The following is a 14102-nucleotide window of genomic DNA, read 5'->3' on the forward strand; positions in this document are numbered from 1 at the left end:
CAATTATTTCTAAAGTACTTGTTACTAACGCTACTTTTAAACTTAAACTTCTGACTATTGATTCTTAATTTTGTCCTCTACAACTGTTTTACATGATGTGTCTGATAACTATAAAACTTTATTACTATATATTCAATGATGTTGACAATGAAGCATACTGTAATACATATAAAACTAAATTTTGAAGAAACATCTTACAGATCGTATTGAATGCGACCGCCCACGCTCCACCATCCTTTTTTTATGTCCCAACGCATCCTTCCCGCGCCGCCATATTGGAATTCCATTGTGATCTGTCAAACAAATGTACCCCTTAACCAACCCCAAATAACGTTGAAAACACCTTATTCATTGCCGTTCAAAATTGTATACCACAAAATGAACTTAACCACCTCCCGATAGAGATCCTTTCGTGTTATCAACGTTTGAAGTCCTATTGTGGAGTTGAATAGAACCCTGATTTCGGGACTCAGATGATGTGACGTGTCATATTTTTTTATATTTTTCAACCTGACATAGGGCTACAGCCTGTGGATTATTAATCAAGCGCGAGGATAAAAATGTTAGTGTAAAGGTCGATGCAGGCATGCGGAAGGTTGTATATTTTGGAATATTAGGTCGATCATGTTGTTTCAACGTGTCTCAGGAATAACATGCGCATATGTTTTGAATAAAATGTTATATATTGTATTTAAGTAAATACAATTATATCAAATAATAGTATGTAATAAATCTGGAATGAGTAGTTGTTTCACGTCTTTCTCATCACTTTCACTCTCTATCGCTTTGAATTTTAAATAATTCGGTGACAATGTTGACAACTGATAATTCCTCTGACTACTCTACCTGGAATTACTGTCATAAGGATATATTGTATTTTTTTTTACTAAGTTACACATTTCTTTATCTGTTTTATTAGTGTATAGACACAAAGCGATTAGATTTATTGATGCGCAATTCTCTATATTTGTCTATTAAAATTTTGTAATAAATTAAATTATTTATTAGTTATCGAGGTTAGAAATGATGTAGATACAAATTAATCTCAATCAACGACACCGTCTGTATAATGTCATTATTTTCAAAATTGAGACGTTTACAAATTTATTATTAAAAGCTTTAGGGATTTCAGATTGTAGGTTTCGGTAACGAAAATCGGGAATTTATAAAATGATCTTAAATAGCTCCTAAATTATTCAAAGGTTGGAAGTCTTTGAGGATTAGCTGGCTTAGTTTGGAAAAGATTTTGTGAGAAGTGAAATTGTTTTTTAACAAATAAGACAGATCTGTATTACTGTACCTACTCTGAATTTTAATTGCCATAAATGTAGAACAAAATTAGAAATGCAATAATGATTAATTTCGTGTAGCTTTAAAATATAGTCATTGTAAAAAGAATTTGTCTATACCCGATCTAAGATAATTAAATTATAATAATACCTAAATACATTTTTATTTAGTAAAAACATACTTAATGTACCTATATATAGAAAACATCCAGACTCAAACTAGAAATTTTTAATTACTTAATATAATGTCGGAAATAACGCTGCTTTATCTTGCATACATTTATGATATGTTTCATTATTGTTTTAAGAAAATTCATGCAATAATGATCTGATTGAGTATGTGCACAAGATGTTGTATTTTGGATTTAACGAAATGATATAAACAGACGCAATCTTTTCTTTTCTGTCTTTTAATGGGGACAACCTAGACTGTTGAATTATAAAATGAACCACAGAAAGACTAGTAGGTATATCAGATTACTTGCTATACACTCCGTTGCCGCAAGGGACATGACTTCAACATAAAGAACGAGAAGGCTGTAGTATATATAACTGGATATAATAACACTAACATTACTATAGGGTTTGTAGTGACTTAGCAACCCGACTACTTATTGCATAATGTATAACTATGTCGTAACATTAACTCGACCTCTTTATATGTAACATTATGTATATTATGGACTTACATTAAAATATGCCGTATATAATTTAAACGCAATATTATTGCAATTTTGAGGCAAAATTCTTAGCCTAGTAAAATGTACTCGTGACCTAGACCTAGAGACAGTGTTAGACTTTAAACAATTATCACCTGGGCAGAGTTCATCTATTTATGTCGCTAATCACCTTGTTTTGCAAGATGTGTTTTTGTTGAGGGATGAAATTTGGCACTGAAATTTCAAAGTACAGAAGCATGATAATGTCCTCCTAAATGACAACGGATGAGTGGTACCATGGCCGTTACCTCCTAATACGGATATAGGTGATGATTCTCCCTTACAATTAGAAAGCCCGTCTGCTTGCTCACATAATAAAAATGTGTGATTTCGATTCAATTTCTATTCAAACACACCAAAGTCATTTATGAAGACATCGATCACACACACTTCTCAATTAACTGCTGCAGTTACGTTATTTTTATATCCTTATAACTAAAATTATTCATGGTTAGCGTTAAGTAGTTTTTTCGTTTGATTTTGACTCGTCCTTCCTCTCACTTTCGTGGAGCCTATTGTATTGGATTGTACTAAATAAACCATTTCCGTCCATTGAATTATATTTATGCAAATTACTGTTTTAGACGAGTTTTTTTCTTCGTTTTCATCGAAATATCTCTCGCCCTGCATAATGATTTCATTTCCTGTCTTAAACGTCTTAAAGTGCTTTTGCTGTCAGTCAGTGTCTTTACAGATATATTCTTTGAGAATTAGTATATGTAATACTAAATAAAAGCAACTAATGACTGAAATAGCGTATTAATTTACACAGGACCTTAAGGAATTATACACCTAAACCTTGCTTAGTTAAAATACAGTAGGTTTTGAGATTACACGCACCAGGAGTCGTTGTGTTCTAAGATGTATAGTTAAAGCTGAAATGTTCTTAATTTGACTGTACAGAAATATATTTACTTTTACAGTATTGTTGTATATATGTGTTGGTAATAAGAGTAATTATTTAAACTCCGTTTCTTTTTGTTTCAGGTTAGAAATCATATAGTTTTTGGCTTAACCCTGCAATTCAAAAGCATTCAATTGAAAGGTAATTCATATACCATATATTATCATTATAACAACTATTTCTCACACTGTTTAGTACAAGTATCTTGTTTATGTTTTTCAATGTCCATATAAAACTTCTTGTATATAATATGTATGTTAAATTTAAATAGGTACAACGGCGGTGTACCAAACAATGCTTTTCGGATAATACAATTTGGAAGGGCCCACGTAGCAACGTAACGATGCCTCGAATGACTCATTTGTATATGTAAATTAAGTTAAAATTCAAAACCTTAGGTTTAACTTTGGGATTTTTGAAATTCAAATTTATCTTTGCCGCTTCGAGATTCATACGGTGTCTGAATCCGTAATTTTATTTCGACTGTTTTTTTTTTGTAAAAGGGTTTTAGACCACCTAAATTTTTTACTAAAAGATTACGAATAGAATTTTATAATTTACGAAACTAGCTACTTACTCGCAGCTGCGTCTACTTTTAAATATAAAAAATAACGTATGTTTTACTTCCTATTACAATATATCTTCACCTATTATAGATTCGATCGGTTCAGCTACGTAATCGTGACAAGATACACACATTTACAAACACACTTTTTTTATTTGTAATAGTTATATTATTTTTCGATTTTATACAAATATAAAACAAAATACATTTTTCTTGCCATTCCGTTATTCCGCTACATTGATGGATTGTTTTATAATGATTTTGAACTCTATAGACACTGCTTTATTTTCCGATGTTCGCGGGTTCGATTCCAACAGAATACAAACATCTTTAGTCACAAACACAACAACTTGATTGCATTGGTTTGTGTGTTATCACGGAGTAACAAAAAATATGGAAGTATTTTTGTTAGTTATCTAGGTATCCATAATACAGAATTGTTTGTGCTTATGTGACTTCTTTTTCTTCAACATATATTACTCCATTACTGGACGTATGCCTCTTGCATGACTTTCCACCTTCTTCGGTCTGCTATGTCTAGTATTTATTTATTATTGTTTTACTTGACCTTTATTCAACATGACACACTTTTAGTATATATATACTTACCATTCCTCAAGAATGTCCTCGAAACTTCGTCTGACGTTATATATTTATGAATAATGGAACTCCACTTTTCATGGCCTATCAAATTGTTTGCCATTTCGAGTAAGTACCTACTTAATGTATAAAAATGATATCTTTTTTATAAGACTGGAATGAGAAACAAGCTGACGATCCACCTGTTGGGAAAGTGGTCGTTATAGCAAAATGGTTGACATCGTCGATACCACTACTATCACGGATATCGCAAAATACACCGTGACGCCCGTGCAACCCATTAAACTCAGTCTCTATATCTTGCAATAACATTAATTGTTCTAGGATAATCTAGGGCAATATACATATTGCTCTGGGTTATCTTTTCAAATTTAAAAAAAGGTCGGAAACAATAGTACCTAACAGTTCAATAGCTGAATTATTAGACTCCTATATTTAAAAAATAATGTGTGTGTGATACTTATATCCCTTCTCTTGTATATATATATATTATATATCCCAATATCTATATTTCCCAATTATATATCTGAAAAACTGATCTTCATGAAAGATCTTAATGTTTGATTTGGAAAAGAATTTTACGAATCATTCAGTAGCAGACGCTGAATTAGTATAGATTATTCATATATAGTGTGTGGAAGCATGAGATATTAGTCTTCCGTATTGGTAACGCATGCATGGTACCGGTACGTCACATGATGTCTACCACTTACCATCAGGCGGGCCGCTTGTTTTCCTTTCCAGTCACATAAAAAAAACTTGTACAATAAATATGTCATGGTATACCATATTTACGAGTATATTGGGTTCGACAAGGTACTCAATAATTATAGCAGAATTACAGTATGCATAGCGCATTGCATATTTCTTGTGGGCGGAATAAAAAAATATATTTATTTCCTTATAATTATATTTTTTGTGTAATCTGTTTAAATGTCCAATGCTCAAAGTCGTCTACTTTTTCTTTAGCAAGGTTGGATTCGATTAATTATTTATTTTGCGACAACGTGGGCGATTGAATTTAATTAAATACATTTGTTTAAAACTATAATATGTGTTTAACTATTTTATTTGTAAACCGATTGGAATTAAACAAACACAAAATTTTAGACGACACTTATCGTAATAGGTTAGTGAAAACCATAGTGTAATCGGTTAAACCGTAACAGAGATTAGCACGCTCAAACATGTAGATAAACATACAAGAATTTTAACAATGTAATTGTTTTGAGTTGACAAAGTTCTTCAATAAACGTTTTTGCATACAGACAGCGATTAGTTCCATTTTTTATATGTATAAAGTAATAATAATTAATATTACTATTATTAAGAATATTTAAAGGTGGGCGACTTATTTGGTATTTTTAAAATAGTTTTTAGTGTACAATAATTTGAAGTAGACATTATTTAATGATAGAGATATTCAGTGGATTACGTATACAGTTGTAAATATAATTTACTTCGTTCCGATTGCAGTTGCACGTTACATACAAACTGTTACTTAGCAACAATACTTATTTTAAATGTGATGGATTATACTTTTTCTACTTCAATCAATGTGCCTAATATTTAAGCCCTAGATTTATGTCAATTGAAGTACCCACGGGTGATCACCCAGACCCACATATTGATTCTAAAGCGCTATAACTCACATGGGCGTACCGTATAAAATCACGGTCACCGAATATTATTTCGCCCTTTGAAACGTCGCAGTAAAGCGGAGTTAAAGAGCGCTTAAAAATACCCAGCTCATTTCCTTCGTATAAATCTCGGTGCGACGTCTTAGGGTTAATTTCGTTGGGTTATAAATTCAGTGACGTCGCCAGGTGTAGGGTTGTACCCGGAAGCAAGTCTAGTGGACTGTTAAATTTTAGTCTAGACATTATGTTCAGTGTATCCGTTACCGTGTACTATGTATAATATACGTAGGTACCTGTTATTTATTGTGTTATTAATATTTATATATTTATAGATGTGGGTTTTTCTGATAGCCTGGAAATAGATACAAAAACATCTGCGTACGTTACAAGTACGTTTTGGTATCGCTATTAAAATATCAAATTAAACTTCACATACATATCTGTAGTAATAATGATACTTGGTTTAAATCTATGCAGGAGCAAATGAAATAATCCAAACTTACAAAAGTACAATCTAAAATATAACAGTTGACAAAATACTGAAAGAACTGATTAGGTTTTTTTTGGTCACTGAAAGACATCCTGTTGTAGGATATAGTTGTATTATATTCTGCTAATACATGTTATTGGTAGTGTAACAAAAAATGAAATATTTCTTTTAAATAATGTTTCAATTACATTTATTTTTAAGTAAATAAAATGAATTCGAATACTCTTTTGTTATTTCGCGTCTTGCAATAATAATGAGAATTGGAAATGGGAATTCATTGTAAGAAATTTTAATCAAATTTACTTATCAGTTAATGAATGATCATTCAATATTTGAATTACGAAATTCATAGAATATATTTTTAGTACAGGAATAAAAATGAAGACATTCCATTCAACAACTCATTCAGTAATCAGATCAGTTACCCAGTAATCAAAGTGAAAACCATTCTATTTATTTTCTACGTTTTTATTATTACTCGGATGTTTATTTAAATTTGCAAATTAATCTCCATTATTAGTAGGTATAGTATTACACTAGCTAACCCGCGCAACTTTATCGGCGTCACATAAGACCACCTGATTTTCTAAAATTTTTCATTGTCGGTCCACTGATGGTCTTGGTTATAGCGTGATATTATATGACCTTTTTCGATAAATTACCTATCCTCCCCTTTTTTTTCAATTAGATCCTTACTGGATATGCTTCGAATAGATTTTGGATCTGCCTGAGACTAGCGTGTTTTACGATTACCACGGAAACAAACAAAGAATCTTCAGCTTTATTATTATAAAGCTGAAGATTCTTTGTTTGTTTCCGCTACTCGCATTAATATTTTAATGCGAGTTACGAACAAGACACCTAATATTTTACCAATTATTATCACTTGCAAGAAGTTCAAGTATATAGTGTATATTTAATTACTAATTACCACGGCATGCGTAAATGTTTATAGAATATATCATTACATGTAACATGTTAAGATTGAAGGATTTCATACTACATCAACCAATGATAACTCTTTTCGTAGTTGGCTTTAAAAGAAAGGATCCTGGAATTTTTTACGTAATATAAGAGGATTAAAAGTTATCCGCAGAAGGGTAGGTTAGTACTTTGGACAGAACAGATTGTTAAGAAAATATTTTATGAGGCCGAGGTTTACTTTATAAATGTTAACAGGATCGCTTCAGTGTTATGTCAAAAAGTTACTTGTTTTGTTACGCTGTTACGTTGACTAGCGACATGATATAAATAATTGACCGTTATTGATGTTTATTTGTATTCGTATTTATGATAATTAAAGCATTATTTATTAGGTTTTTTTATACATTAAGGTAGCCTGTTCCTTTATGATACAATTTATCTTCATATTAAATTTCATTAAGTTCTGTACAGTATTTGAATGACAATAAACACACACACAGCTATCTGTGTATAGTGTGTCTATACACACTATCGAATTTATAATAACATCTAGAACAATTCACACAGCGCCCTCTAGTCCTAAGCTAGACAGAGCTTGTGTTATGGGTACTAGAACAGTGATAAAAAAAATACATAGATACATTTTTGCATATGTATACATATTATATACAGGAAAACACCCAGTCCAATACAAATAGTCATACTAATGAATACAAATGCATGTATTGTGCGAGGAATGGAACCCGCGACCATTGGAATTAAAGCGGTATCTTAAACCGCTAGATCACTGAGGCCGTCGAATCAGTGTGAAATAGCGACTCGCTTTTGCTTCACACAGGTGTACAAGTACATATGCATATATCAGCAGCTGTATAGCCTGTATGTGTACATACATACATACATACATATAAAACTTCGGATTTTTTTTTCTATACGTTTGTGCAATCCATATTGAAATCTGTGCCATGGTTTAGAAGTAAAAACAGCGACTCTGTATCATATTATTAGAGATCTGAGTATAGAAACATTAATATTCTGCGTAGAGGTTCTTTAGTATTATTACTCAATCCTTATAATACTTGATATAATTGACCAAATTAATATGTACAACAAAAAACAAAGCCCGACCTTGTTAAGGAGGAATTACTGTAATATCAAGGAAGGCCTTGCTTTCTGTACTTATATCCATTTGTTTAACAACTCTGTAACAAGACGTGCAGTCCTTGGGGAACTGTTTCCTTTCATATTGTTCTACAGTAATGGTATTATAATAAAGATATAATGTTTATGGGCTTGAATATAGAGTTGAAATTGTACGTGAGTGTGATGGAAATGAATTATTAATCGTTACGCAAGTCTGGGATTTTGTTAGCGTATTATAGCATATCACGCGTACTATACAAAGGGGTAAATGTAATCTCGCCTACATAGAACAAGTTTGTTCATGTATATAGACCAGAGGTTACCACTTACTATCAGGTGGGTCACTAGCTTGTTTGCCTTTACAAATGTGTAACGAAATTAAAAAATAAATATTTTTAGAGTACTACGAATATACCACTATTGCCTTGCCATCCAGACTAAGAAATCTGCCTCTGATCCTGTAATTTCACTGTCACGTCTCCTCAAATCGAAATAGCTTACAAAGTAAGCTACTAGGCGGCTGAAATGATACGAACGTGATACAAACTTTTGATAACAGGAGGCATGGGATAGACGAGTAGTGTGGACTAATGACCGATTGCTAACAATGATGGTACATTGCTAGCAAACGGTCATCACTCATCAGATTGACCTCCACCAAAACCATCCATCGTGATAAGTTCCTGGTGTTTTGACCACAATGGGCTAACTGACCTGAGTTCATCTTCATTTTATCATCCTCTACTGGTGCCCTGCCCGCGTAAATGGTTACCGCATTCGGGACCACCATTCCTATATCATCAATTATAAAAAAAAGCCTTTGTATCACCTATTTCCTTTGTAGTCTATCACTGTGCGGGTAGGTACCTACGTACGACTTTGTTTAAAGTAATTTGGTGTGTACATATATCTAAATTTAATCTCTAAAATAGTCTAAATATAGTATCCATATCCATACTTGTATTAGTCGCTCGCTACTTGGTATAATATTTACAAATGAATATTCATGAGGTCATGAACTCATGACTCGTTTTTCCTGTCTAAATTCTTTCTGACATTACAGATTATGTTACATCTTTTCCTTTATTAATTAGTCATCGCTCTGTGTTGCGAAGTAGACTTATGAATTTGTTAGTCTGTGCTCCCGTTGTCACGTATTCCTGTGATATTAATAAAGTGAATCAATCCAAGTGGAGATGTAAACATATGTCTGAAGGACAAATGTGTCATCTTTACATTGCTAAAATAAATAAATTCTATAGATGAAATGATACAGTTTCTTTAACATGTACACTAATAATAATGCTAGAAATACTCAAATATTTTTTTGTAAATATACATATATAGAAAAACACCCAATTCAATACAAACAGACGTATGTACTCATGAATACTAATGTTTATGTGTACCTCTAACAGTAAATAGTTTTTTCATCTCATTTTAAAAATGCGTCTAATTTCTGACTATCGCACTTAGTGTGCTGTTCATAACAATTTGTGTATAAGTATAAGTATGTGTAAATGTCCTTTATTTAAATTAAATAATAATATCACGTTAAAGTATTATGCTTCACTGGTTAATTTTTTTTGTAGTTATCCCAGGAATTCTTGTACATAACTATAAATCGAGTACAACTTTGACGTCACGAATACATGCACAGGCGAGCCACTATTCCCATCGGTGGTCAGTGACCACAAAGGACCTTTATGGGGTGACTGTACCACCATTTTAAACGGACCTCTCATGCATCCTCACTCGCTCGTCTCTCGGGGTTAAATAAACCAAATCGGAAAGAATGTGAAGGTTCTTTATACGCTGGTCATAACAGGCTACCAGTTTAAAAAGGCCTGTCCTGACCCTTAATGCTCTTATTTCAAGAATCGAAGTGAAGGATGTCGGCTCGCTGGGTAGGGTCTCGGTATGCTGGTTGACAGTCACTGGTTTCTTTTTTAAGCCATATGTTTTCTGGTCGTTTTGTTGGCCTTGAAAGAATGTCTGGTTACTGCACTGTGGGTTGATGTCTTGTTATTTATAGGTGTAAGTTTTTCTCGTCCCATGCACTTATTACTTCTTTTCGAATACACGCATTTATGGTCATATTTCGTTCTCTGTGAAGTGAATTTAATATTGACATCTATTATTAGGTTTGTATCGACGTAACTTGCTTTGTTTTCGTAAATCAAGAAACTCAGTAACTGGCTGTGTGCGGCCTTGATTCAATTGAGACCAATCCCAAAATAATACCGAATAATGCGGGAAAATGCTGTTAATTTTAAGTTGTAAATTAATAATCAAAGGCCAATGTTGGCAGCTCTGATTATAAATTTCGTTGAGAATAAGTTTTTAGACAATAATTGTGCTCGAATAGTTCCTTTGGATCCTTTTATATTAGGTACTGATGTCAAATAGTTTTAACTATTTACTGCTTAAAATTACTACTATAACTTTTACTGACTGTCACACCATTGTGGTAAAATTCTAGGTATTGTCTATTTTAGGTTCAGATTTTAGTTACTTTTCTCACGTTGTACTTTTCTTTGTTCTCTAATTTGCCTTTTACAATATTTTGTGGCTAGAAAAGAGTTGTGGAACTGTTTTTTTATAGTATCGGTATACGGAAAATATAGATAGAATTACTTTACTGTTTACCAGAGGAGAAAAACTATGACTGTATAAAGTCATCTGTCTATCTTATACCAACCGTCAAGCAGCTTGCTTTGCAAGTTTGTATGGTGCAATTAGTGAAAAATTACAGCGTAACGAATTAGTTCTATAGAATGGCAATGCATGAGAGGTATCACTGGTGTCACGTGATAACGTGATATCCGGAGTGCTATAGGTGTATATAAGCGAAGATTAAAAGTCAGCTTGTTTGCCATCGAAATTATATAATTGAGAACAATTATCTTTGTTATAAACTGTTATATTCACTATAAGAGTCATACCTATTATAAATCTCACGGTTACACTTATTAATATACATGAACAGTGTATAATAAATCCTTTAACTCTACATGCATTATACCTTTCCGAGAAACAAGTCTAGTCTATTTTGACATGTAACCGTTCGCCCGAATTCCTAAAGAAATCGAAACGCTTCTAAATCATAGCCCAACTTTTATAGCTACCTTATGTCTGCTTAGTTACCTCGTGGCCGATGAAAAATGGCTCTTATTTTAAAACTGGTAAGAGCCAAAGGAGATTTCTGGAATGGTAAATTGGTTGTAAGGTAGCATCGGAAAAGTGGTTGGGACTCGTCTGACTGGTTGCAACAGGCGAGACCTGTTCTGTCCCGTTTGTTTTGTTTTATTTTTGTTTTGCACAAGGCACTGACCACGACAACAAAGGTTCGTGGGCTGGGTTCTTTTTTTAAAAGGAGCAATGGCTTCAAGGTTTTTCGCCTCGGAATATATCTAGCCGCATAATAATTGTTGCAGTAGATAAAGGAAAGACCTTTATCTACTGCAACAATTATTATGCATTCATATTTTTTCATGGATTTTTATAGAAGTAATTTTTAATATATGAAAATATAATTTATGAGAAATATTTTATTCAATAGTCATAAATGTTGCTATTATTTTTATTTCTTGTGGACAAATGACTTGAAAAAGAAGTAATTAGCAATTAGCCGGTTTTTTATCTTTTTTAGTTTCAATATTCTTCGTCATTTTTGCAACAACTTGATTATGACATTTATTTTTAAATTTATAGGAAAAAATCTTGTTACCAACATTAATATTGTTCTATATTTTATCCATGTTATACTCTTTACACTTATGACTCAAGTATGGTCTCGAGTCCTATTTACAACGCATTAGAAAAGGTTTTTGAAAACTAACCACTCGTGCAAAACTGCGGGTCACAGCTAGTATGATTATAAAAAAAATATGCGTAATGAAAATAATAAAGATTAAGTACTGAGGTCACAGGTGATTTGGGTATGCCCCGGGATAAAATCTGAGGATTCGACCGACATCAATGTCAGATACAATGCCACCCTAATAGACTGTTTGGCTATAGCTACCTAAATTATTTATTTATGAATAGACACGTTTAGTACCTTAGGTTTTGAGCTACGTCGACATTATTTAATGCGACCGTAATTAATTTAAATTATTATTTAATAAATATAGAAAATCTATACTCAACTTCTTATTGCCGGTTTTCAATGTAGTACCACGAGGATATAAATACTTATTAAAGATACTAATCTTGCAGAAAAACACTACTTTAATTTTAACTTTGTTTAAATATTCACTAATAAATCATATATATTGCGTATAATTCAGATTTACATATATAGCATATATATCTAAATAATTAATTTAAAAATATGTATGCATTAAATCTAATTTTTAAACTAATGAATCTTAAAAAGTGTAACAATTATTACATTTGTATCATAGATAATATATAAAATTATTCTATGTCGTTATTAATAGAATAATTTCTTAGAAACCCTATATTATTTCGCAATTAATAAATTTTTAATAAGTAATTTAACTGTATACATACTTATTTATATATTTCTTCATATTACTTGTATGAAATTAAGTATTTTAGTAACTGCATATACTGTATAAACTTTGCAATATGTGGAATACTATAATACAAAACTGTTACATATTTACCTGATCCCTTCAAGAATCGAAGCTAACCACGTAACAACGATTATGCAATCCCTGCTCAAGTTATAAGTTAATATGCGACATGTCAAGTATTGGGTCGTAAAAAAATGGTCATACTGGAAGCTGAATTTTAAAAATCGACATTTATGTCCATAGATGGTATGCTGCTGTGCTATGGATATATTTACCTACTGGTACTTACGTTATTTGAAACGACGTTTGATAGGAAACCGTGGTCTAGAAGCTTTTATAGGTTTCTCTGTCCGCCATTTTTATTGCGCAGTTTTATGTTAGTGGAAAACCCATAAGTTTTATGGTTTTAGTGGTAGATAACCTAAATGCATATCGCTACTTATCTTTTGTAGGATTGGCAGTATCGAAGTCAGCACAGTACAAGTTCCACTTTTATTTTCCAATGCATGAATGTCTTGAGATAAAAAATAAACATTAAGTGTTTTCATTAATTCTTTACAATTCTTTTAACTAAGGGAAGAATTTGTTATAAAACCTTATGCATGAGTACTTAGTACACAGCTAGCTATATAGGCAGCGATTTCCATTTTGCATCAGGTGGGCTGTCAGTTTGTTTGCTTCATTAAAACCAACATATTATTAAATTAAATATTTTCATCATAAGAACAATAAAACTAAGTACTGGTAACGTAAACTGGCTCGTGCCCCTAAAACAACAAAACTGATTTCCTTTGCCTCAAAATCGAAAAAATAAAACGTCGGCGCACACAAAGCTGTACCGCGTAGTTTATTTATCTATTTATAGCTTAGGCCAAGTGTTCGGTTCATTACTTGTGAACATATTGCGATGTTTACGTTGTATATTTCTGGAGCCGGCCGTGTGTTCGACGCGTGTGGGGTGCCAGCGCCACTGCGTCGCACCGCCTGTCTTAGCCTTTGATTTTTAAAAAAGTTATGGCTTGCTCTTGAACTTTTAAATTGAAAATAAAATATTTGAAATTTAAGTGTGCAGCAATTTTGTCATCTATGAACTAAGGTGTTGTTTTATCTTAAGCCTTCAAGTCTGTCGTACCAGATGAGTTTCTCAGAGGCATTATTAACTGTCGATTTAATTAAATTTAGTAAAATTTGACATCTGCACTATTTGCTGAGTATATTTGTATATTGGATTCAAAAATAGGTATAGAAAGCGAACTTGCTGTGGCTCGATTAATCAAAGGTCAG

General features: G+C 32.3%; 1 protein-coding gene across 6 annotated transcripts in view; it reads left to right on the top strand.

Moving 5' to 3' along the window:
* LOC131842237 (brain tumor protein) overlaps positions 1-14102 on the top strand; it is a 459207-nt gene that overhangs the window by 338347 nt on the left and 106758 nt on the right. The window contains exon 1 of one of the 6 annotated variants that reach the window (XM_059190780.1): positions 3035-3053. The exons of the other annotated variants lie outside the window; for them this stretch is intronic. The gene's annotated coding sequence lies outside the window, so the exon portion shown is untranslated. Of the gene's footprint in view, positions 1-3034; positions 3054-14102 lie in introns of those variants that run through there. 6 annotated transcript variants of the gene reach the window in all.

The sequence above is a fragment of the Achroia grisella genome, unplaced genomic scaffold (assembly GCF_030625045.1).
Source record: "Achroia grisella isolate CSIRO2021 unplaced genomic scaffold, CSIRO_AGI_Agris_v1 utg215, whole genome shotgun sequence".
NCBI classification, from domain to species: domain Eukaryota; kingdom Metazoa; phylum Arthropoda; class Insecta; order Lepidoptera; family Pyralidae; genus Achroia; species Achroia grisella.